Source organism: Leptodactylus fuscus, chromosome 1, assembly GCF_031893055.1.
Source record: "Leptodactylus fuscus isolate aLepFus1 chromosome 1, aLepFus1.hap2, whole genome shotgun sequence".
In the NCBI taxonomy this organism is placed as follows: Eukaryota; Metazoa; Chordata; class Amphibia; order Anura; family Leptodactylidae; genus Leptodactylus; species Leptodactylus fuscus.
Window position 1 is genome coordinate 305,080,124 of NC_134265.1, and position 27,597 is coordinate 305,107,720.

General features: G+C 39.9%; 1 protein-coding gene across 1 annotated transcript in view; it reads right to left on the bottom strand.

The window, feature by feature from the left end:
• SGCZ (sarcoglycan zeta) overlaps window positions 1-20,733 on the bottom strand; it is a 726,451-nt gene extending 705,718 nt beyond the window's left edge. The window contains exon 1 of the mRNA XM_075258762.1: window positions 19,630-20,733. The gene's annotated coding sequence lies outside the window, so the exon portion shown is untranslated. The remainder of the gene's footprint in view (window positions 1-19,629) is intronic.
• Window positions 20,734-27,597: the final 6,864 nt, after the last annotated feature.

The following is a 27,597-nucleotide window of genomic DNA, read 5'->3' on the forward strand; positions in this document are numbered from 1 at the left end:
AGTCATTTCAGACTCTATCTCTTCGGATTATGATTCTTCTCCTTGTCGGTAAGATGTCTTCCTGCACAATATGACCATGAAGGGACACTCCTTTTTAACCAAGGGGAATAATAATCCCCAGTTTCACAGTTATTCATGTATTTCAGGACAACACAGAAGAATGTTAAAATTCAGGCATGCAATAAAAGATACACCAGAATTGTGGTTTATGGGGAATGCGTTTCCCCTGGAAAGGCATAACAGCCTCTTGTGATATGTAAGCCTTTGCTGAATATTCTCATATACTGAAAATAGCCTGAAAACAAATTCTAAAATTGTATAAAATGTACAAACATTGGGAAGAGTACGGCTGTTTACTAGAAATCAAGTGTGGTAATAATGTTATCTTTTCAGAGAATGCTCAATGATGATTTCCCATTTAGCTTGAATACTCACGCACACAAGCAAATATAACAGTGACTCATTTACCCTGTACTTAGAACCGAATGCTGGAATCAGTTTTTTTTTCCCATTCTCCAATATACTAAGTTAAACAGCACAAACCGTACATCTATAGAAAGATCCTTTAGCACAAGCCACATGTATTAAGCTAGACAATAAGGCTATTATATTTAATAAATATTTGTTTATGCCGTATGTATCTACAGGCATACATCAGGATACGAACAATTACAGCTACAACAACCATCCCATCCAGGACATCAGAGACAATTACACAAATAAAAGTCAGAAGGTCAAAATGTCAACATTTTTCATAGTATTTCAGTGCTCAGCATTGTGGTTATCTGTATTTTTCACGAAATAGAAATGAAACATGTGAACTCCCTGAACCCACCAACACTGCATGCTTGCCTATGGAGGTTCATTATCAAACTAAAGTATAAAGAGGTTATCTTTGTGTACACCAAAGTATATTGGAAATATCTGCAAATCTGTTTTCCAGGATGTAATTAGGAAAACCGTGCCTCTGTACTTTGCCTGTTAGGACAGCCCCCTTAACATCATGCATGACTTTTTTTCAATAAGCCTAATAACATGATGCGGGTATTATTGCCAAATTAGTATTTATATTCCAAAAGGAACAGATTATTTCCCATAATCTCCTAGTGGAACAAAAATGGCTCGTAAATCTCCATACACCTGCAAAGGTGCCCACTCCCTAAGGAGTGTTATTATCCCCTGACCCTGGTCTATAGTCTCTCACACAATCAAACTAGTATCCTATGCTGTGCTGATGAGATCCAACAGATAGAAACAGCGCTGTCCACAGCTGGGAATCTGTTCCTTTTGGAATAGAAATACTAGTTTGGCAATAATCCTGCATCATGGTATTAGGCTTATTGAAAAAAGTCATACATGATGTTAAGGAGGCTGTCTTAAGAGGCAGAAAACAGAGGCAGTGTTTTTCTAATTACATCCTGGAAAACAGATTTGCATATTTCTCATAATCCCCAGTGGGAATCAGCCAGAGTATCCTCCGTGTGAAGGGGCCCTAATAAAGTTGTGATGCACCAACCATCAAAGGAAATCAGAAGTTTGTCTAGCCCTAGTGTGTTGAAGGTGACTTGAGAAGCCCCTTGGCTTCTAGGCCTGCACACAGATATGACTAATGTGAACCCATAGTTATACCAGTGTTTATCAATACAAATCGTTTTAAAAAAGAAAAAAAAATACATCTTTCCTACCCCTTTTCTTAATTTGCTGCATTTATTGTATGCCTTGTTGGTGAGCAGTAGTGCTCCACCACGTGCCCCTTCTGCCGCTCTATCTCTATTGCAGGTATTATCATTGCAGTGATGATTCAAAGTAAAAAAAAGTTAGTGTAGTGTGAGTGTGTGGCCTTGTCTGCTATGTTAGGTAGACTTAGGATGCATGATTCAACAGCTAAAAGTAACTGTTCCCAATGCCTGTACTATACACAAAACAGGGCCAAAAGGAAATGGCTCTGTTCCCTTTAAAGTGCTCCAGTGCTGGGACTCTAGCTCAGCTCCCATTGACTTCAATGGGAGCAAAGCTAAAGTACTGGTGCTCAAAGACTATACAGGGACTGGAACTACCTGCTTTCAACCCTGTGTTGTGTATAGTATCAGAGCCATAAGAAGTCTAGTAAAGCTGATCGGTGTGAGGGTCAGATGTCGGCCCCCCGCTTGATCACATTTTTATCCTAAGAATACACCATAAAGACTTAAATTCTGCACAACCTCTTTAAGTATACATTTGTTCCTGTAATTCAACTCAAAACATCTTTGCTGAGCTGTTAACACCCCCATGTCATAGCATATACAGTAACCAAACTGCTAACATGCCCATGCCATACCATATATAGCAACCAAGCTGCTAACATACCCATGTCATACCATATACAGTAACCAAGTTGCTAACATGCCCATATCATAGCATACTGTATATAGTAACCAAGCAACTAAAATGCCCATATCATAGCATATATAATAACCAAGCTACTAACATACCCATGCCATAGCATATATAGTAATTAAGCTGCTAACATGCCCTTGTCATAGCATACAGTATATAGTAACCGAGATTCTAACATGACCATGTCATAGCATACTGTATATATTAACCACGCTGCTAACATACCCATGTCATAGCATACTGTATATATTAACCACGCTGCTAACATACCCATGTCATAGCATATATAGTAACCAAGCTGCTATTATGCCCATGTCATAGCATACTGTATATAGTAACCAAGCTGCTAACATGCCCATGTCATAGCATACTGTATATAGTAACCAAGCTGCTAACATACCCATGTCATAGCATACTGTATATATTAACCACGCTGCTAACATACCCATGTCATAGCATATATAGTAACCAAGCTGCTATTATGCCCATGTCATAGCATACTGTATATAGTAACCAAGCTGCTAACATGCCCATGTCATAGCATACTGTATATAGTAACCAAGCTGCTAACATACCCATGTCATAGCATACTGTATATAGTAACCAAGCTGCTAAAATGCCCATATCATAGTATATATAATAACCAAGCTACTAACATACCCATGCCATAGCATATATAGTAATTAAGCTGCTAACATGCCCTTGTCATAGCATACAGTATATAGTAACCGAGATTCTAACATACCCATGTCATAGCATACTGTATATAGTAACCGAGATTCTAACATGACCATGTCATAGCATACTGTATATATTAACCACGCTGCTAACATACCCATGTCATAGCATATATAGTAACCAAGCTGCTATTGTGCCCATGTCATAGCTTACATAGTAACCAAGCTGCTAACATACCCATGTCATATCATATATAGTAACCAAGCTGCTAACATGCCCATGTCATAGCATAAATAGTAGCTGCTTTTATGTCAATAAGAGGTTGTAGTTTGATATCCAGTTTTGCTTCCAGAAAGAAATTCCTTCCATTTGTAGTCAGTCCATTACTGCTTTTACCATTGCAATTCTATGTATTGACCTCAGCTTAGACATTATTTGATCCTGCACTAAGGCTTGTGATCCTTGCATCTTCAATACCTTTTGTACCTGTATCCTAACCAATTCTTACTAAACTGTATCATTTTTTCTCTAAAATTCCACTCAGTTGCTGTAACCTCCTTTCAGTGGCCAGGAGTAAAGGGACTATAAGACTGCTTACCTCTGTAAAGCCAAGGCTGATCCTCTTTTAACATCACGTCAAGCCTTTCAACATTAAAAATGAATCTAGAGAATTCTATAAGAAGACAATGAAAGAAAGGCTAGGCTGCTGTATGAATCATAACACTATTATTGCTGTTTATGTTGGGAGACAGGTAGCTTCATTATAATGTAGGGAACATATTTCCAATAAATCATGTTACGCTAGGCTGCAGCTCTCCAGGCCTGTATAAATATGGTAGACAATGTACCTGGGTAAAAAAACATACAAAGAAACAATAAAAGCAGCCTTAATAATAATGGCTAGTTCCACTCAGGTTTGGCAGGCCATCTGTTTTACAGAAGGCTAGCATTTCCTATGCAAACATTTGCTGGAGATCCATTAGATTTCCTTTTGCAAGTCTAATATTATTTCTTCTGGGAGATACTGCCCTCTCCATCTATTCTAAAGATAAATGCCACAAAAAAACTAATTAGAAGTCACTCTCCATTTTTCATATTTTTTCATAAATATTTTATATTCATTATTAGTCTCATAAACCATACCAGATTCCTGGTTACACATTCCATAGGAAGACTCAGAAGACGAATGTGGTTTATTTCACTGTGGTTTATTCATTCTAGGATTACGGCTATATGACATATTTGCAATTGAAAAATTTACATGTTTGACAATTATTTATTTTAAAAATCCTTCCATGGTTGGTAATGTATTTGTAAGTTAATTTCCGAACATATAATGGAGACAAGCAGGTTGATGTAATATCTCTAGTTGTGGAATACTAGCGCCTGTAGACACAATCTGTCTAATATGCGGTTTTATAATATTATAACTAAACTATTAGCCTGATGTGAATATTTTCAAACCTAAGAGGTAATAATCAAAATACATTAATATACAAGACCTGATATTAAGGTGTTTAGGCTCAAGAAAAAACACACAGAGGCCACATAGGCCACCATTTGTTGGCCAAAGATTGCCCATTTAACTTTTGCCTAATGTAATACACTGTCTACCAATAAGTATTTGGACACCTGCGGTAGAACAGAGAAACAACATTTCTTCATATCCAATAGTTGGTAGAACCCAGCAGATGCTTCCTTACTGATGGTATTGATGGACACAATACTCCCTGCCTGATGAAACTCCTGGTGTATGTGAGCCATCGGTTGGGTGCAGTTTCTCTTGCCAGCACCCGTCGGCCTCTATCTTCCAGTTTCGGGGATCTGCCAACTCAGGGCACATTCCGACAATCACCGTTCACCTTCCACTTCATAATCACATAGGCCACTGTCGATTTTGGGTAAGTTTGTTTGTTATGTCCCTTAAGGATTGACCATTTCTGTGGTATCCCACAATTACCCCTTTCTCGAAATCAGACAACTCTGCACTTCGTGGCATCTTGCATGCGACTGATACCAATGCACTAATGCCACTACTGTTTCTTATTTAATGACAGAAGGCGTGACGTATATCACGACCGCAAATATCTTAATTTGCATGGGTGTCCAAATATTTATTGGTAGTGTAATCTTGTAAATTGTGGAGGAGTAAACCCAAAAGAAATACAAACAACCGAACTCGGACCATATAAGTAATAATAACAATAATAATACCGTATATACTCGAGTATAAGCAGAGTTTTTCAGCACAATTTTTGTGCTGAAAAAGTCCGCCTCGGCTTATACTCGAGTCATTACAGACCCGGCATCCAGACACCGGGGAGGGTGCTGGGCCGCAGCATCACCACGCTCCTGGCGGGAGCGTGGCGATGCTGTTCATTTCAAACTGCAGAAGTACTTACAGTGCTTCTGCTAGCAGGGCCGGAATGCAGACCCGCCCCCCCACACTGTTCAATCACACGCAGGGTGACATGGCCACATAACCTTAGGCCTGCACCCGGCGTGTATCTGTGTTGCGGGCCTGCTAGTAGAAGTACTTCCTTAGTTTGAAATGAACAGCATCGCCACGGTATCTGTATGCCGGGTTCGGATGCAGGGTCTGTAGCTATAATGGCGCCACTCTGCACCAGAGAGGTTGCTATGGCAACCAACACCTCCGCTGTAACTCTTACATGAGCTCCGGCATCTCCGCTGTAAGAGTTACAGTGAAGATGCCCTCCGTGGTTGGTACTTGAAGTCTCAGAGGGGAACCGCTGCGGGGCAGCGGCAGGCACCGCCATGCCCCTGGAGAGAGGAGGTCGTGGGTGCGACCGCTCTCTCAAGGTCGGACCTGAAGCACTGAGAGAGATCCCCTGCGGGTGGCCGCCTGCAGGGGTGCTATGGGCAGACCTGAAGGAAGATCTTGGCCACCGGACCTGAAGGGGAACTACGGCCGGCCGCCAGCAGAAACGCTGAGGGGAATCCCTGGCAGCCGGGGATTCCCCTCAGTGCTCTTGCCGGGGATTCCCCTCAGAGCTCCTGCCAGTGGCCGTCCGCAGTTCCCCTTCAGGTCCGGGCGGCTGAGGTTCTCCTTCAGGTCCGCCCCTCAGCACTCTTGCCGGGGATTCCCCTCAGCGTTCCTGCTGGGAATACACCTCAGCACTTCTGTAAATGCTCCCCGGCCTGCAGTGCTTTTCTTTTTAAAAAAGTAAAATAAAAAATAAAGTATTAAAAATTCAAATCACCCCCCTTTCCCTAGAATACATATAAAACTAATACTGTCAATACTGTGAAACACATACACGTTAGGTATCCCTGTGTCCGACAACGCCCGCTCTACAAATCTATGAAAATATTTTTCTTGTACGGTAAACGCCGTAGAGGGAAAAAAAAGTTGTCTAACTGCCCCTTCCCTGAGACTGTTTTTTTTCCCCCCACTTGGAATTCAGCCTGACTACTGAGCCAGGCTAAATATAGGGGATTTGTAGTGCTCCTGTTCCGTCGGGAAGGGGTTAATAGGAGCACTGCAGATACCCTATATTCAGCCAGGCTGAATTCCAAGTGGGGGGGAAAAAACCCAGTCCTCAAGCTCAGGGAAGGGGCAGACAGACAACCAAAACACCTCCACCCAGCATCTACTGCACCCAAAATCTCTGGCCATTTAATTTTTTTGGAATTTTCCAGTAGCCGCTGCATTTTTCCCCCTTAGCTTATACTTGAGTCAATAAGCCTTCCCAGTTTTTTTAGGTAAAACTAGGGGGGTCGGCTTATATTCGGGTCGACTTATACTCGAGTATATACGGTAATAAATTTTATTTATATAGCGCCAACATATTCTGCAGCACTGTACAATTCGTAGAGTTCAAATAAAGACAAAACGATACATTACAAAGAAATAGTCATTTCACACAATGGGACTGAGGGGCCTGCTCGCAAGAGCTTACAAGAGCTTCTATGAGAATCCCATATGTACATAAAAATCAAAAAATTATTGTTACATAATAATAATACACACATAACTCATGAATGAATACAGTATATGATTCCCATTTCTATGGCTCCCACACAGCATATGATTTTTCGTTTTGCTTAATCACAACACAGTAATATGTTAGACTACTATCTATTGTATCATTGCAATAGTTAGTGGACAATAACTTACACATCCACGCTCCTCTGCAGGCCGGCCTCCACTGTACCAGACAACCAGCATTGTGACATACAGTAAGTCCTCCTCATGGTAGATGCGCCCCTGAGTATGCTGCATTCTTTATATGCAGGACATCCCTTCCCTCCAAAAGCAACTTGAGCATAAGCTGACTTTTTCATTCAGCAATTTCTGTTAAAAAATGATATCCAACAGTCCCTATTATAGTAAATGGAGTTCTCTGGGCTCTGTTTGTGTCTGCTATTTTTGCAGTCCACTTTTCCATTCATCTGGCCCTTCAACAGACTGGAAGAAGAGCCTTGCTAGGATAAATTTGAACCTTGTATCAGTTGAATCAGAGAATGGAGACTAGTGCTGCAGCCATCTAATCTGCTAGCCGTATGCCACAGACACCTTTCTTGAGTGTTATAGTGGAACACTGAGATAGACCCTGGTACCACGTACAAGTCAAAGAGGTTCTGTTAAGTGTATCTGCCATAATACCCCTGCTGGTCAGATAGTGCCTATCCCAGAAGGTCACCCTATTCATTTGCAAGTTTCTTATAAAGCATATTTCTGTAACAACTCAAAAATGCCTGTACAATTGATTTCCAAGACTTGCCTATGCCACACTACAACACAATGCTGCAGGGACCTCTTGACTTTGTATTATAATCTGAATTTTATCAGTATGGATATTTGCACATTTTCAATTATAGCCAAAAGCAAACAATATCACATATAAATCCAACTTTTTCATACTTTCCCTTTTATTTATGATGAGGACAATGACGGTAAATTGTTCATCATGTATGAAGTGTTTGAATCTTTGAAAAATTGGGACAATCCCCTAGATTTTGTGGGGGTTTTATCAGCATATGGACATATTTTCCAATCACGGAGTAATCCTTTTAGCAACGACTCATATTTTCATGTATATATATTTCATGTATATATTGTAAACCTTCTTCTATGGAGGACTCGTATTTAAACGTAAGGAGCCTGTAGGCAACTCCTTAGGCTTAGACAGATCGTGTAGGCTGCATGTTAAAGTGGTTGTCTCTCTTAAGTATCTAATGTTTCTACTAAACACTAAATATAAACGGAATAAGGATATTGGTGACAGTTACAGTGATTATGTTCATTCACCCATTTTCAGTTCCTCGGGGGCTCCTTTTATTGTGCACAAAACATCTGCAACAACGACTCTCCTTGTTCAGTAAACAAAACATCTGCAGACAGAAGCAGCTGTGGTTAAAAGTCAAAGCTTGACACAAAGGACACAAGAGCATTTTGTAAAAGTGTAGCCAAAAAATCCACATATTAAGACCCCTCAAATTACTGCAATTTTAAAGAAGACCTTTCATGTTCTCTAAGATAGCACGCTGACAGTTTTGCAACAGTATATAACATGTCCTCTTTAAAGGCACAAGTAGATGTGAAAACTGTCGACAAAGAAATGTATGGTGGTTCAGCAATAAGCAAAACAAATCCAAGCTTTGATTTTTGACCACAGTAGTGTAATGCCAGCACTCTGCATACTCACCAGAATACATTTGTTACACACTTTGTAGTTCTTACTTCTCATAAGGCAGGTGTGCCCTCCCTCTCTCTTGCTTGAAGGCCTAATTTGACCCAGGTCTATTGTCTTACCATGTATGACCTGTCCCGACCTATTAAACCAAATTGCCATGTTTACTTTTTGGCCTGCTTGCCATAGACCTTTGAATCCTTCCTGACTATGTTTTGCTTGATGCTTTGCATTGGCATTTCTCTCACATTGACCAGCTGCCACCTACATTAGGACCAATTCAAGCGGGATCAACCTGATAGTTTTCCAGTAGCAAAGAAAATATCCCTGTACAATGGATGAAGGGTAAAAACTGGGGAGGTTACTTGGATAACGCCCTTGGGAATGACCCAAAGTTAAACTGGTTAGGTGGCACAATGGGTTCACATCTTCTGCCTGGTACAACCGGTTTCTGTCCACAGATGTTTTGATAGCTTTGACACATCAACTTGGATGACTTGCACCAACAATCATTCCTGTATGGAACTCTGCACATATGCACTAATAGTCAAGCATATAGTTTACCTACACATGAAGGTGATTTTGAGCAGCCTGACTATGTACACTAATGTACTTCAATGCAAGTGTTGTTTTTGTGTATATACAGTCAGCCATGCTTGCTTGAACTGTACATGCCAGAACTCAATATTTATGGGTCTGTCTGGTGCTATAACACAGAGATCTATGAATGGCCAGCCACCACTATGTTGTCCTGTTGTTCTTCCTGGCAAGGCCCATAATTCTACTACCATAAAATACGTAGGTGGTTCTGTTCCATCAGATCAGGACTAGGGTAAGGTCAGCGTTATCAGACTGGTCTCTGAAACTTACATACCATTGTTATGAATGAACTGATATATTTAAACATTTATTTACTTATATAAAAACTGAATTGTTATTATTAATTATTATTATTATTATTATTATTATTATTATTATTATTATTATTATCATCATTATTATTTATTGAACAAATACTCCCTGTCCTATCATATTGCTTTTCATATAGGGTACAATTACATTTACTTAGTCCAAAACTAATACTAAGATTTACACATAAGAACCTGAAGACAAGAAAAGATCTGCAAATTTCCTTTAGAATATTTGGATGTTTCCTTACCTTCTTACATCCTATAATATACAACAGTAAAATGAAGCAACTTGTTTTTATCATAGGTCATTGATAAATGTTGAGGCTTCCTGAGCCATCCTATGGCTATTCCTGGTACTGCAAAAGAACATAAACTAATAAAGAGCTTCAGTGCAATGCTGCCTTATACAGTAGCCATGCTGTGACACCAAATACAGCCACTGTACTGTATGACTAAATAACTGTGTGTATGCTTTGTGCTCTTTCCTTAATAGGAAAGCTATTTTTAAACTTCATTTGCAAAAAAAAAAAAAGTACAGATATATTTTATTCATGTGAATTAGTGGTTGCAAGTGAACATTTTAATTGAGAAATGTCAAGTCAATGGTGCTTTCTAGTTGTGTATTGTGGCTGAGCCTGCCGCAAAGTCTAAGAACACTAGGAGACATCACAGTGTTCCAGGACCATAGAAAAGAAAGAAGCCAGAGTCATGGCTCATACTGTATATACAGAGTACACTGCTCTAAACTGGCTTCTAATATTCTTTATACTTTATTGTATGAATACAACATTCCTTCTAATATACACCTCAGCTGTTGCAGAACCCCTTTGTAAAAGAAAGGAGAATTTCCCAGTTGATATCCAATTCCCTATATTTTTTTTATCGAGGGTCTGCAGCAGCTAAGCGCAGGTTCACCCCTTGCCCGGTCTCTGTTTTGTGGGTTTCTGTCTTCTGCCCGAGAAACTGAGAATCCGGCAGTCAGTGTCCGCTTGTTAGCGTCTTCTGGTCTCAGTGGCAAAACAGTTTTTTTTTTAACTGGACACAAAGTCCTGCATGTCCAACTTAGTGTCCAGTTTAAAAAAAAAAACATGTTTTGCCACGGAGAGGCACAAGACGCTCCTGGGCGGACACTTTGCAAACCCACTGAAGATACACTGTATATGGTGTATGGAACACTGTTCATGGCTATGTAATCATGTTGTCACAATGAAATGCAGTGTTAATACAGATATTACTCATAGATGTGGCAAAGGAAAATTCAGACTGAAGTGTATTAGGGTCCATTCACACAGAGTAACGTGCTGCGTGACCTGGCACGTATATGGCGTGCAAGATTTTGAGCGTCGTAAAAGCTCCCATTGATTTCAATGGGAGCCTGGATCGTACACGCCACGTTATTTTGCAGCCGTGATTTTGCGGACCCTTTTAAAGTAAAATATCCAATGTTAGTTTTGTCTTTCCATGTGGTGTGTGTAAAATGGGAGTGCAGCATGGCCTGTGCCATATACACATCCTCCTTCTGACCCTTCTATGCTTATTGTACTGACTGATAATGAATCATGAAAGTTGGCTTTCCCATTCAGAAAGCCAGTGAATTACATTACCTAGTTCATGTCTCGTAATAACTTAATATGACCTTATTATGAATAATAATAATAATAACAACAACAACAACAACAATAATAATAATAATAATACATAGATAGACAAACACATGGCTGGATGGATAGATAGATAGATAGATAGATAGATAGATAGATAGATAGATACGAAAAATTTTGCTCAGCCATACAAAATAATTTATCTTTGTACCATATTAGCCAGTGGATATGAAATGTAAAGATTGAGAGTCCTCAGTAGTTGATACCTTTTTTAATGGCTAAAAAAATGATGACAAATTGCGAGCTTTTTCAAACTGCTATAAGGTTCCTTCATCAGGCTGGTATAACACAATATCTGAAGGCAAGCACATTTATACTGGGATACAGTGTTTGATGCACCATTGATGGAAAGCAGTACAAGCAAATATGTTTGATGCTGTATTCCTGTATAAATGTGCTTGCCTTCAGATATTGTGTTATACTAGCCTGATGAAGGAACTTTATAGCAGTTCCGAAAGCTCACAGTATGTCATCATTTTTTATCCATTAAAAAAGGTATCAACTACTGAGGACTCTCAATCTTTACATTCCATACAAAATAAGTCAGTCTTATACTTATTGTATAAAATGGCAGTGCAGCAAATGATATATTAAACACTAAGCCTAGATTATAAAGAATGAAGATCTCCCCATACAGATGCAGATAATATGTGAAGTATTATAAATGAGATATTTATTAAACTTAATCCAGGTATACTCATAGCAGTATGTGTTCATGTTCATGCCTTTTATCCACAAGGAGCAACACATGAAACAACGCGCTCCGATAAACTAATTGACCTAGTTCAGCTAGAGAATGACTTTTGACACAACTCTTGACATATTCATAAACTCATTTACAGCATAAAATAATTTGCCTTTATGCCAGCATACAGAATATATCATTAGTAGAGGCAGCCTATCTCCATTTCCATGCTTTCTTGGAAAAATTACATTGTGAAAAGTAGATGGATGAGTAATAATGAGTAGACGTAAAGTAATGATAACGCCCTTTTCCATTCCATCACCCTCCCATTTTTGCACAGTGTATGTCATATAACACAGTCCAGGGGTTCCTAAAGTTACAATATTAATTGGATTGAGGTTTATCATTGTACATTAAAACCATTTCAACCTGAGACCAGAAACATATGAAAAACTACGAATTACTTCCAAATACCCCCAAAATGTCACCAAAAATATGACAAAAAGAAAACACATAAGGTCTGAAACAGCTGCTAGATGATGTAATTTCCTAGTATGGAGACAAGAGGCTTTCCAGGGTCCTGAAATGTAAGCACAGTGTGGAGGAGAAATGGAAGAGTCAATCACTAGGTGTAGACAGGAGCAGCTCATCCTGGTGCAGGCAAAGAAGTACAGAACATGTAGTACTTCGCTATACTGTACAGAGGCGCTACTAGTCAGCCAGTCAGTGCAGGCCCATCACTAATATAGGGGTTTTACCAGTGTAGGGTGTAGGGTTTTACTAGTCCATGAGGATTGCATGTTGAGTTTGGTTTCAAGTTAATTAATGTAGAAAAGACCATTGAGATACCGTATCATGAGGCCACTGAATGGACCACTGTATATACCGATAGTATTTTAGGATTTAGGAATTGGCATATGGAGCACTAAGAAGGTACCTGCATCTGCAACATTCACAAAATCCACATATAACAGTATGTCACTTATTGCTTATGTGACAACCCAGGCCTTATCATGTTACTGAACCAATACTGTAGTTAGCTCAGACCCACCTCAGGGCTCATTCACATCTGCGCCTGGTCTCCGTTCTGCAGGTTTCCGTTTCCTGCACAAAGCAGGGGCAGGAGACGGAAACCTGCAGGACTCTTTCATACCCATTCATTTGAATGGGTTTGAAAGATGTCCGGCCATGAGTGGCGGTGAGCGTTTTATGCTCTCCGCCGCGAAACTGTTTTTTTTTTTTAAACCGGACACAGAGTCGGGCATACAGTACCCTGTGTCCGGATTTAAAAAATGCTCACCGGCACTCACGGCCGGACCCGGTCTGACAGCTTTCCGTCTTCTTCATGCATATACCATGACTGATCATTTCTGCCATATTTGAGTCATAACTGAAATTATAAGATACATCGCATTCTCAACAACTTACATTTGTACACTTGCAGAACATAGAGGACAACTAATATGTATTTCACTCTAGGGGTGTAGCTGTAGGGGACTCAGAAATAGTAGTAATAGTACCTGAAGGGCACAATAGCTCTATTGTTACATAAGAAGATATGAGAACTATAAGTGGTTCAAGGTGGAGAACTCCCACGAGCCCAACCTTATGCTTCTGTTCTAATCACTTCTCCTATTTATACTTCAATGACCTCAATGTTAAAAATGTCAGGACAGAACATATTTTCGCCAAAAAGCATACAGGTGTATTACATTTATAATACTGAAGTGAGGATATATGTGTTCAGTTTTGGACTAGGCCACAGGAGTACCAGAAGGTTCTGTAACAGGCTTTCCCATTCTGTGCCCCCACTGAAGAGCTATCAGTGCCATTACCGTAGCTCTTCACTGTCAAAAGGGCATTTCTGACAGTCTGTCAGGAACGCCCTTCCTCACAGTAGCGTCTATGGACTCATCTATGTACAAGTACTGTCAGGAGTAGGGGAGGCGTTCCTCACCACTCAGCATCATCACTAGGCAGTAAGGAACACCCCCTCTCACAGTACAGCGCAATAGACACTACTGTGAGGAGGGGCGTTCCTGACTTACTGTCAGAAACGCCCTTCTGATAGTGAAGAGATACGGTAACTGCACCGATAACTCTTCAGCCTGGGCACAGAATGAGAAATTCAGTGGCTTTCTAGCGATGTATTATACCATATGTGCCCCAGGAGGTGAAAGGTCCTCTTTAAAGGGATTCTATCATTAAAATCACATTTTTCTTGATCTCACGTAGGAACTGCTTTAAGAAAGGCTATTCTTCTCCTACATTTAGATGTCTTTTCCGCGTTGCCATTCGGTAGAAATACCGTTTTTCGTGTATATGCAAAGGAATTCTCTCGCAGCACTGGGGGCGGTCCCCATCGCTCAAACAGCAGTGGGGAAGTGCCCAATGCTGCGAGAGAAATCTCCAGCGCCGCCTCCTTCTTCTTCAGAAACAGCCTCTCTGCCGTCTTCTTCCGAAGCTGGGTTCAAACCTCTATGCATTCGCACATGCGCATGCCCATTTTTTTGTGGCCGCTTACTCGAGCATACTGCACAGTAGGCTCCTGTAGTTCAACAAGTACTCCGTTGAACTATGGGAGCGCGCAGTAGGCCCACATTAGCGGCCACAAAAAAATGGGCGCAAGTGCAGTCGGCTCTAAAGGTAGGAGAAGAATAGCCTTTCTTAAGGCTATTCCTACATGTGATTGAGAAAAAATGTGATATTAATGATAGAATCCCTTTAAATACACACTTAAAAAAAAATAAGACTCCCATTGATTTCAATGACATTTTACAGGCGTATTTTTACACGTGTAAAAAATATCATTGAAGTCAATGGGAGTCTTATTTTTACACGTGTATTTTGCAAAAATACAAGCGTGTTTACTCCATGAGAAGGCTAAATTACACAATTGAATTAGGACACTAGTGTGAACAGAACGTAACATTTTCCTTAGAGTATTAGATCGTATATTCTCAAGCCTCGGAGATTCTATTCTAAGCCAATGAGAACTTTTGTAACCAGTTTTATTTATCTTATGTGTCTAAGATAAGAAATGAAGGAAACATCAATTAGTCTCAATAAAACACATTCTTCCATCAGCAGCTTTTATGCAGATGTACTGTATATGACTCTATGGTTACAGACTATTTTAAGAATCTGCTCCTGTAGTTGTGTGACGTCTTCAACTAACCCCTCCTTATTTCTAGGTTCTACATTCTAGGAGAGGGAGCGGAGGGGTGGAGTAACACATGACTTTAAGGTAAGAAGACATGCATGGTTTACTTCTATCCTGTAACCATTGTATTGCATAATTCTGTATTACAGCTATATACAAACATGGTAGAATATTAAAAGGGTTTTTTTTGGCAGGCTAATATTGTATTGCAACCCAGTAGAATGGGTTGAAGAGGATCCCTTGCGGCTGCCAGTAGAATTTTTACCATCTCAACACTCAGAAAGGACATGCTCAGAGAGTCACTGGGCTACTACTGACTGAGTCGGCATTTTCAGGCGTGAGATAGGTCCAGGAAATATAGAACAGCGACCAGTATGTGGGAGAGGATCGATGAGGATAGTAATACTATTTTTCTTTATTTTTTTAGCTTATTTTACTCCAGCTCTTTACATCACTTAAGAGGCACTGCTCCCAATGATTTTGGTGTAGTTGAAATTATCTCTGTAGCCCCCATTTTTTCCAAGCAAGCAATGCTGTTAGTGTTGGTGCCCGATATACTATGTACTCTATGTACTGTCAGGAGGGCGGTGTCAGACAGGAGTAGACAAGGGATGTAATTCTGAGTTTTGACCCTGGCTGCCTCTGATTGGAGCGCTGAATCATACCCCGTGCCTGACACTGACAATAACATTGTGGGGGTGCTGGTAGGGAGCAAACACAAAAAGTGTTTTCACTGATTGCAGCCTTCAAAGCAGACTGTCAGCTGTGTGTTACAATTGTCAACCTCTCCATGGCGCTGTCTGTGCTCCTGAGCAGACTTCATCTTCATGTCATACTATTATGTCAATTTGCAGAAACAGAGACCCACACCAAGATTTAATATTGATGACTTTTCTTAGACCAGTGTAGGTCCGACTGCTAGGATCCCTTTCACTGCCTATCACCTAAGGATTCTCATCCAGGGCTCTTCGCTGCATCATGCACAGCACTATACATTGTGTAGTGGTTGTGATCAGTATTGCAGCTTTATCCCATTCACTTTAAAGGGACTAAGCTGCTGCATATCCATGTGACCAATGATGGGATGTCATTGGACTACGAAAGCAGCGCTCACCTGAGACCCATGGCCACTATAATCAGCAGGGGTGTAAGATAGGTCAATATCATTAAAAAACCCTTTTAGGGTGCATTCACATGGAGTAACGTGCCGCGTGACCTGGCACGTATACGCCGTGTGAGATTTTGAGCGACTCAAAATCACAGCCGCAAAATAACGCGGCCTATACGATCCAGGCTCCCATTGAAATCAATGGGAGCGTATACGGTGCACAAAATCTCACACGGTGTATACGTGCCAGGTCACGCGGCACGTTACTCCATGTGAATGCACCCATAATGTTAAGATTTTATTTACCTTTCACTTCCCATTGGTGCATTCATTACACTGATAAAGTCATAAAGGCTTTCTGAAATATGTTTAATAGAAAACTAGCTTTTATATAGCATGTTAAAACTTTACCAGTTAACAAAGCAGTGTGTGTTTGTGTGAGTGTGTGTAAGGCTATGTGTGATGTATTTGCAAAGTAATCAAAATAAGATGAAGTCATCAACATAATAAAGCAATATATCATAACATCCTACTAATCCTATCCTACTAATATTATATTATAAAGGTGAAAGTTTGTGTGTTTGTTACTCAATCACGCAAAAACGGTCGGACGGATTTGGATGAACTTTCGCACATAAATAGTTTGTAAAGTCGATTAACACATAGGCTACTTTTTATCCTGGTAAATAATATGGCTTCATGACTGAATTTATGTTCATATATTACTATATTACACTGTTCTTGCCAGCAGCAGTGTCTCAGCTAATTGGAGGTTGCTGATAAAGCCAGGTCTGTTATTTCTCTATGTAAACAAACAGATACCACTGAGTCTATTGTGTACAAGCATATGCATATTATCTGATCTGCTCCAGTGCTGAGACACTGAGATGGGAAAACCCCTTTAATCCAAATTGTCAGTTTGCCAATTTTAAACATGCCGGGAAAAAGAAAATCTAATTTGTCACAAAATTCTAAAACCACAAGAACTATGAGAGTATCTAGAAGTCACAGACTTCTCCACAAACGGAGCTCAGGTGGATTGAGCAAGCTAGGCATCAAGCGGCTCTTAGAGCAGCCGAAAAGCTGAAGCAGGTGGCTCATCGACCTCAACAAGACACTCATTATATGGCGTCCCAGCGAGCTGCTGAGATGCTGGAACAATCATGGGCACGCCGCAAGGAATGAGTTCAGTGCCAGGCCAGCTTGAGAACTGCCGAAATGCCGAAGCAGGCGACTAATCGACGGCAGCAATTTGCTGAATATAGGCGGACCATGGACGCCAACAACACGCAGACGAAGTTGCAGGCAGAGGCTAATATATATATATATATATATATATATATATATATATATATATATGTTATATTTGTGTTTTATGATTTCTAAAACGGCCGTCCATGGCTATTGCCATATACACATCCTCCCTCTGACCCTTCTCTGTTTGTTGTACTGATTGATAATGAATCATGAAAGTTGGCGTTCCCATTCAGAAAGCCAGTGCATTACATTATCTAGTTCATGCCTCATAATAACTTGTTACTTGCGTTAAGTAATGTCTATAGAAAGCCAGCAGATTCAATAAGACCTTAATAATAGATAGACTGAAAGATAGATAGATAGATAGATAGATAGATAGATAGATAGATAGATAGATGGAACAAAACTACAAATACAAGGTCTACCGTTAAATCTCATCCATACAAATAAGCCAGTCTCATACTCATTGAATAAAATGATCCTACAACAAATGATATATTAAACACTAATCCTGGACTGTATATAGGGTGTAGGACTCCCTATACAGTTGCTTATAATATGTGAAGTATTACATATGTGATATTAATTCATTATCTCAGTACCGGTATACTCATAGCAGCATATGTGTTCATGTTCATGCCTTTTATCCACAAGGAAATAGGCAACACATGAAAGCGCACTCAGATAATTTGATTGACCTAGTTCAGCTAGAGAATGACTTTTGACACAACTCTTGACATATTCATAAACTCATTTACAGCATAAAATTATTTGCTTTTATGCCAGCATACAGAATACATCATTAGTGGAGGAAGCCTATGGAGCCATGAACATTTCCCTATAGCTTAACAGAGCAATACATTTTTAGAGTGGTATAGTAACCAGTACAATAGATAGTAAAACATTTATTCATCATCCATATACTTGTTTAGCAACACTAATGTATTTTAAGACATAGCTCAAGAAGACATGAAGATGTTCCCATTATTGCAATCTCATACTACTATATATCACCCACAATCATTTCATTACCAAGTCAAGTACGTTTGGTCATGGCTGATGGATGGAATGTAAATAAATGGCAGGATATAGAGTAGTAACAGAATGATACTTAGTAACAGATAAGGCAATGTGAAGTTCAGAAGCATCTGTCTATAGCAGAGCAGTACTTTGTTGTGCATCATAAATCACCGGTAATGGTAGATCATGTATGGAGTGCAGCATCTATAGGAAGCAGCCTTTGGTAGCCCACTTTATGCTTATTTCTACAATATTCATGCGAAAATAACAATAATAAAAATAATCATTCTAATAATAATAATAATTACATGGGGGCATGTAACTAATGAGAATATGCAAACCCTATACCCTATCCTTATAGATGCATTATACTGTCCATAACGGCTGATTGTGTGTATACACATATGGGGTTTTACAATATTAAATAAAATGTGATAATATATATCTGAATATAGTGGGCTCATCTTCAAAGCTTACATACAAGCACTAGTAGCTGTCACATGTGACATGGGTGACTGACTAGATGACCATAACTAGCACTTCATTTAGCCTGCCTGGCAACTATATACGAGAATATATGACAGAGAACTGTCTTATCTCATATATATATATATATATATATATATATATATATATATATATATATATATATATATATATATATATATGCCTTTTGTCTTAAAGCAATACAGGATAGGAGTATGCATTCATGTTTTACTGAAAAATAATATTTAGTATGACATTTACTGAATGTACAAGGCAATGTAAGAGGGGATTCTAATATATGTGTTACAATGTAATGTGGAGCAGACAGTGAAGCCTGCCTGCTGATATAACCTGCTAAGCAGCACTACTGTCAGGGCAGGGAATCATTCTGCACATTCAATGTGTATATATATATATATATATATATATATATATATATATATATATACTGTATATATTAGATGAACACTTCTCAGTGAACTTAAGAATCAGTATGTGTGCAAGACAAGAAACAGAAAGGCAATCCAGATTCCATAAGGACGTGGAAGAAAGTTCTACCATCTCCTGCCCCAATTCCCTTCCTACACATCTTAGTTCTATTGCTTGGTTCTTATAGATAGCTCCTACCTGCTTTCTCTGGAGACTTTATCCGTGCATGAGGAAAGTTGGACACAATCTAGACTCAGAAAGTCATCGTGGTCCTCCAGAGCCAGGCTGTGATCTCTCTCATGATCTCCTTATGGAGCAGGAGTATTGATGATCTCCTATCCAATAAACCAATTGACTCAGCTTGTGGCTTGCAGGGACTGTCAAGCGACAGGTGATCCTGGCCAGACACAGACCCCCTGTGATGTATGTAGAGATAAATAGCGATGCTCTGCACGATCTGACTATTTATATCCCTCCTGCTACAAAGCAGAGAACTGCTGCATCCTAAGAAGCTGCTTCCTTGGACATCATGCGGCAGAATGCAAAGAAATGTGTTCACACTAGAGAGCAGGAGATGTCATGAAACCATTCCTTGGTCATTAGCATCCTACATTAATGATGGTCACAGCAGAACAGTACACACTTGGCTGTAATGATCCCCAGCAGATGACACTTTCTGGTGTCCCCCTCCAACATAGGCAGTAGTCTCCAAAATAAGGGGGGTTCTCCTCTGGAAGGATGCTATACCAAGACAGAGCAAGGAATAGAAGGTGTCTCTTCCCAAGATGAGAGAGAGGGGCAGAGATTTTCTCTTCTTGCTTGTGCTGTGTTACTGTCCTTCACCAGCAGGTGACTGACTTCACTACTCTCTTCTCTGGGCCAGCACTGAAGGGATTTCTCTTCTCTGTGAAAGGCAATGCTGCTTCCTTTCCCATGCCTTCTGGGTCTTAGTGCTGCCTTGCTTTTATCAGATCCACATTAACTGGCAACGACAGGGTCTATGCAATTCTGCAAGTTGGCAGCTGTTGTGGGGTTGGGAGCTCTTCCTGCTTTCTTAGAGGCACCATGAGCTTAGAGCATGCATTTAGAATGAAGATACACAGAACATCCATATATTGCTGCATTACAAGAGGAGAAGCAGATTCCTTCCTTCAGCCTGCCTAGAAAAGCTCTGGTATACTGACTCTGCTGTCTCCTACCTCTTCCACTGCAATACAGCACAGTCCTCCAATGAGGAACACAGACAAATTTTAATGCTTTACAAGTAACAGAGTTATCAAAGTTATCTCCCTGCTTCCTTCCCTTTGCTGTCTCTGGTCCTGGAGTCTGTGTGCTGGATCAGAGGAGGGTCCTTGCTTGCTGATAGGGAGGGAGGAATCACAGCATGTTGCAGCCAGTTTAACCACTTCACATCAGAGCTATCCGCACAAGAAATGTCTATTTCCAGGTATTTCCAGCAATATTGCTATGAAACAAATGCAGAATTTATGACTGCACTGCTACTTTAATGATGACCTTTGTATAGCCCCTTGATTTTTTTTTTTTTTTTTTAGAAAAGAAAGAAACCTTATGTCAGTCATTGGTTTTTAAGAGGTTAAAGCAACTAGCCTATATTAAAAGGCAGATACACCTGCTGTTTAGGCTATTGTAAAGCAAGACGGACAAGCCATGTCAATTATATACTCCCTATTACTTACATAGGGCTAACATGTTCTGCATCGTTGTACAAAGATTGTTACCATTCATATCACTCCCTGTCCAAAGTGCAGTTTAAAGGGGACCTTTCACCACCTCCTTCAAGTCCAGCTTTTTATATAATGTAATAGCTGCTACTCCACTGATTCTGGCAAAGTTGGTATTTTTCTCTAGCCCCCACCGTTTGCCAGCAATCAGTGCTGTTAGTTTTGGTGCCTGATATACTATTTAGTCTCTGTACTGTCAGGAGGGCAGTGTCAGGCAGGAGCAGACAAGGGGTGTGATTCTGAGCTCTGACACTGGATGCCTCTGATTGCAGATCTGAATCATACCCCTGCCTGACACCGCTCTTCTGACATTACAGAATTTAAATAGCACATCAGGCACAAAAATGAATTGAACTTGTTGCTCGGGAATGGTGGGGACTAGAGAGAAAATTCCAACTGTGCTGGAATCAGTAGAGGATAGGTTATCAATTAGAAACTGGTTTTATTCTGATACCTAGAACCCCCACTGATCAGCTGTTTGATGACCATACTAGTCCTGTGACTCCTTCATTGTTTATTGTACACCATCTATTTCAGAGCAGCCATGCAATATAATTACAGCCTTATCCCATTAAAGTGACTGGGACAAGACTGTAGATACATCAAATGGGCACTATATAAAAGCCGCAAACAGCCTCATCCCATGGAAGTAAATGGGACAGGGCTGAAGTTACATCACATGGCACTATAAAACAGACAGAATATATAAACAGTGAAGAGGTCACAGCACTAGTATGAGTGGTACAATCTCTTCAAAGAGCTGATCAGCAGGTGTTCTGGGTGTAAAATTCCAAAAATATCTTATTGATAACCTATCTTCTGGGTAGGTCATTAATAAAAAATGAGTTGGACAACCCCTTTAAGTTTCACTGTGGTCAAGGATTGATATAAATGGTAACATTCTGTATAACACTGCAGAACATATAAGCCCTATTTAAGTAATAGGGACTAAATAACTAATCAGTTAGATCAGCCTAATTTACTTTACACACACACACACACACACACACACACACACGGCATCATTTCCTAGTAAGCCATTTAATGTAAGCCAGTGTCCCTCATTTCCTAAGCTTTCTATAGTGGGTTATGTCACTGTGTGGTATACAGACAGTACATGCCCTGGGGTATGTGGAAACCTGAACAGTACAGTATCTAATTTTGTTGTGTGCCCCATATTATTTAATTTGGCACACAAATCAAGGAAAAACGGCACAGCAATTGAACAATGTTTTTTCTTCTATGCTTGGTAGAAAATTTTGTTATTTCAACGATATATAATTGCTAATGGTTGCATATAGATTATATCAAACACTGCACACATTATTCATAAGTCATCCAATAGTGGCATAAAGGTCGATACACATCAAATCCTCCATGTACACACAAATGGTTCATGAATAGTAGTTGTAAATAAATATATGTAAAATGTGTATATAATTATATACTTATACATATAACATACATACATGTTTGTGGCACCCTCCATCGGTAATGGAGGAGGCTTGCACCCCTTGTTATTTTGCGTGGCACTATCACAGCACAGGCCTACATTGATGTTTTAAACACCTTCTTGCTTCCCACTGTTGAAGAGCAATTCGGGGATGGCGATTGCATCTTTCAACACGATCGAGCACCTGTTCATACTGCACGGCCTGTGGCGGAGTGGTTACACGACAATAACATCTCTGTAATGGACTGGCCTGCACAGAGTCCTGACTTGAATCCTATAGAACACCTTTGGGATGTTTTGGAACGCCGACTTCGAGCCAGGCCTCACCGACCTACACCGATACCTCTCCTCAGTGCAGCACTCCGTGAAGAATGGGCTGCCATTCCCCAAGAAACCCTGATTGAACGTATGCCTGCAAGAGTGGAAGCTGTCATCAAGGCTAAGGGTGGGCCAACACCATATTGAATTCCAGCATTACCAATGGAGGGCGCCTCAAACTTCTAAGTCTTTTTAAGCCAGGTGTCTGGATACTTTTGATCACATAGTGTAAATTCAACAACTTTCTTCATGATTAGTACTATGATACTTAAGATGGTTAAAGGAATAGAATTTATGGCATTATTGCTATTCCTAACCTATTACTAAACTGGTACTAAAGTCTACCTCTTTATCTGCTGACTGTGTCCAGGTTCTCGACAATCATAAATCTCTTCCTCTGACTGTACTACTCATGCATCAGTGATAATTCAGTGGCTGTGGCTCATAGCCTATATTCACCCGCTGACAGAGGTGTTACCAGGGTCTTAAAAGATCGGAGGTTTAGATGCAGTCACAGGAAATCAGTTACATTCCTGTTATAGTCATTGACTCACAGGCGTTATCTCCATTAATTGTAGTGATTATCTTTCCTCATCTTCTTCATTCAACCGAGACCAACATAAGCGATTTTTCTGAGCAAAGTTTGTTACGCAGACCTCTTAGGTTCCTCACATTTCTATTATCATCTTGTTGCTATCCCTAATAATATTCTGAAGATATAACTCATAGAGATGGTCTCCCCTGAAAATAGCGCATAGTGCCCACTACAATAATCTGTGTCACACTGTACCCAGCAAATAGTGATAGAGCATTAATAGTAATAAAGATTCCCTAGTATGTCCTGTTAGTAATGGTGCCCTCAGCAATAATAATGCTCCCTCAAAGTGCCCTATTAATAGATATGCCCTCTATAGTAACTACACCCCCCATTAATGGTAGTTGTGCACCCCATTGTGCCCTCATCAGTAATATGGCCCCTAGTGTGAATGATTAATCACTTAAAGTAACTTCAAGAACTGTACAAAGAAGATTATAAGACTAAAGTTGTATAATCTGGGGCAACACGATGGCTCAGTGGTTCGCAATGTGGTCTTGCAGCACTGGGGACGCCACACAGTGCTGTTTTAGTGCTGGGGCCCGCCCCCAATGCTGCGAGAGACCTCATTTGCATACCGACAAAAAACAGAATTTCAAGCGAACGGTGGCGTGGAGAAGACAATGAAAGTTAGGAGAAGAATAGCCTTTCTTAAGGCTATTCCGACATGTTGATGAGAAAAAAAATGTGTTTGAATGATAGGATCCCTTTAATGTTTTCTAGGCAAATTAAATGTATGAAGTCACAGGACACAGAGAGCAGTAATATCTAGTCATGGCATCTTAGTGCTAAGTCACATGATTGACAGGTCCTTCTCAGCCTTTGCTGAATGCTACCCAAATCTCCTACCACCACAACACAGCCACGATACATAGCCATTGATAACTTTTAACAGTTTTATATAGCAGAACACTTTTTGGGGGACAGCATGGATAGCTTGTGACTTCATCTTGTACAGGCTGAGACCAGTTTATGATGTAAAAACTCCATTGACAGTTTCTATTCAATGACCAAACCAAGTGGCATCCTAGAGGTAGATAACACGTTCTAGATGTTCAGAATATGCAGGTTTCTTCTTACACATTTTGGCATGTTTAAAGACCACCTGTTTAAAAAACAGTAAGGAATAATAATATATTTTTTTTTATTTTACAGTAGGTGTGTAAGATGCGTATGGGGCTCCTGATTTCAGCACCATGGCCAGCAACATAATTGTAGTCCTGGCTTGGCCATACAAATCTGAAAACCTGAATCAATCCATGGACAGTTCCCATGTAGAATGGCCAAGGTAATGTAGGTAATGTCAATGTTTTTTTTTACAGTCAGTAAAACAACTTGTTTGCTTCTTTGCTATCTCTTCTTATGTTTGTTCCAAGAATATTTTCACACTTTATTTTTTTATATGCTGATATTACAATCCTGCTTTCTTTTTTCTATGTTCCCATACATCTATATTTGTGTTGAAGTCAAATGATCTAATTCTTATGTAATTTACCTTTATTTCTAAAATAACGTTTTTCCGCAAAGTGGTGACTCATATAGAAAAGTGTTCATAGAATTGTTGCAGCTGATGGATCTTTATGTCGAACTGGAGGACAAATGAAAATAGAATAGGGAGCAACACAGTGGCTCAGTGGTTAGCACTGCAGACTTGCAACACTGGAGTCCTGGGTTCAAATCCCACCAGGAACAACATCTACAAGGAGTTTGTATGCTCTCCCCGTGTTCGCATGGATTTCCTCCCATTCTGCAAAGACATACTGATAGGAAAACAAATGTGCATTGTAATCCCTATATGGGGCTCACAATCTACATTAAAAAGAAATAGAATAAAATTAAATATACAACATAATAAACCAACATACATGTTGTCCATTATTATCCACTTGTGATCAGCCTGAAGCTGGCCCTTTTTTATTAGATAAAAATAACCAATGATGTGACCAACTGTTTGATGATGGAATTATATGGATCATTCCAGTATCAACACAAATAACTAAATGGTCCAATCAGGAGACAGTTTGGATGACACTGCAGTTGTACAACTTGCAAAATGACTGTCTGAGTCACTATGTTTAAAGAAAGAAAGTGAGTTAGCACCCACATTGCTAAGAATTGGAGGAAAGTGAACCCTCCCTCTGACCTTGAGCTCTTAGCTTGGATAAAGGATGTGAGAAGCCTGGAGTTCCTGATGGCTATCCACAATGATACTCTGGATGCCCTCCTCTCCATCTGGTCCCCTTGGGACACGCACTGTATTTCACGTGGTCTCTGAGACTGGTTTCCCCCTGTCCTCCATCCCCTCCCCTTCCGCCCTCTTCTTCTCCTCCTTTGTCTTCTCTTAGTCTTCTCGTATTTTTGGGTCATTTGTTGTCCCCAATTTTCTCCTTTTTGTGCAAGGATTTGGCCTGTAGCCTTTCTCTGTGTTTGATGTTTTATCCCCTGTTTTGTTCATTTTACATCTTGTTATGAAAAAATTTTGTCAATAAAAATTACAGTGGAAAAAAAAAAGAAAGTGAGTTAGGCTAGGTTCACACCTGTGACTGATCTCTGCAAGCAGGAATTTTCTCTCTGCATCTTTTTGCATTTTTTGGGTGCAAATCAGGTGGAAACCTAGCAGACCCCACTATAGTGTACAAAAGCAAAAAAATATTTCAGCTCACTATATCCATCTTCTAATCATTTGAATCTCAGGCAGCTCGGAGCCCATATGGATCCAAGGCAATAACAACAATATTTATCAGTAAAATCCAGCTTCGGACCAAGATTTGAATTCATCCAATAATACATGGCAGTTGTATATAAAAAATAACTTTTATTAATCAAGTTTAAAAGGTCACATCCCGACCATAGAAGTTAGCAAGATCATATTAAGCTACGCGTTTCGGGAAAGATCCTTTCCTCATGGCATGGCATCATTATAGTCTATGAGGACTGTGGGTTTCCATGGGTAACTGCTTTTTAAAGCAGATTAGGGTTCCATTCGTGGAGTCCCCAAAGTGGACTCCATGGACAGAAACCCAAAAGCAGGTGTGAACCTAGAATTATCAATGTGAATGAAGTAGGAGAAACTAAAACATACAGGAGGTGTGTACAGTATACATGGTGATGATAGAATAGATAGTAAACAGAGGTTAATAAAAAGAGGAAAAGACACAAGTAAAGAATAGGGAAACCTTGTTGTAATCTCTGTCCAATTCCTTAACATAGTGCTGAATGATCAGGGCGGCATAGGGCTCCATTTCTAGATTTTGTTACGGGGCTCCAAGTACACTTATTATACCTCCACCAATAAGTATACAGCGTCATAAAACAAACACAGTAGTAACCTCACTAAAAGCTGTTTGCTCACCCTCTTTCCTAGGTCAGACAGGGAAGACACTTCTAAGTAGCCTTTGATCATTCTTACACCATACAGGCAGCTCCTTCAATGCTATAGTGAAGCTACATGACTTTTGTAATTTACTCTGTTTACCTTTCACGTTAAAGGGGTTTCCAAAACACATTGATAGCATATCCTTAGGGCACGCCACACCATGATGGAGATATTGCCATTGTGAAAATGCCACTTTTCATTTTACTTTAGACACAGTGACACTTTCATCAATACTCTGTGCCTGTTTTAGCTCAGTCCCATTAAAGTGTAACGGGTGTTTTGCAATTACATATAGAGCAACTAAATGAGAATAATGCTACAGGGTGTCAGGGAAAAGTCAAAGACGCAGTGCCTTTAAGCAGACATGAGCACCTTTAATGTTGGATCCTATTTATATGTCATCAGGAATCATGGATGGCAGCTACAGGGGATGACTGCACAACCCTGTGAAAGGAAACATAAAAAAGACCTCCTGTCACAGTAAGAGACGGTGCAAATGGGAGCTGCATATTAATTATATTCCCGAGCATCATGCTGCCTTGCCCAAAACCAATTTTCTAGTACTTTTTTTAAATGAGTACACGTCTGGACCATAATGCCTTTGTTGGTAGAAGCTCGAAATATAAAATATAACTTTCATCATTTCATCTTGATTTCACTGAACAAGGCTGGAGAAGTCTAG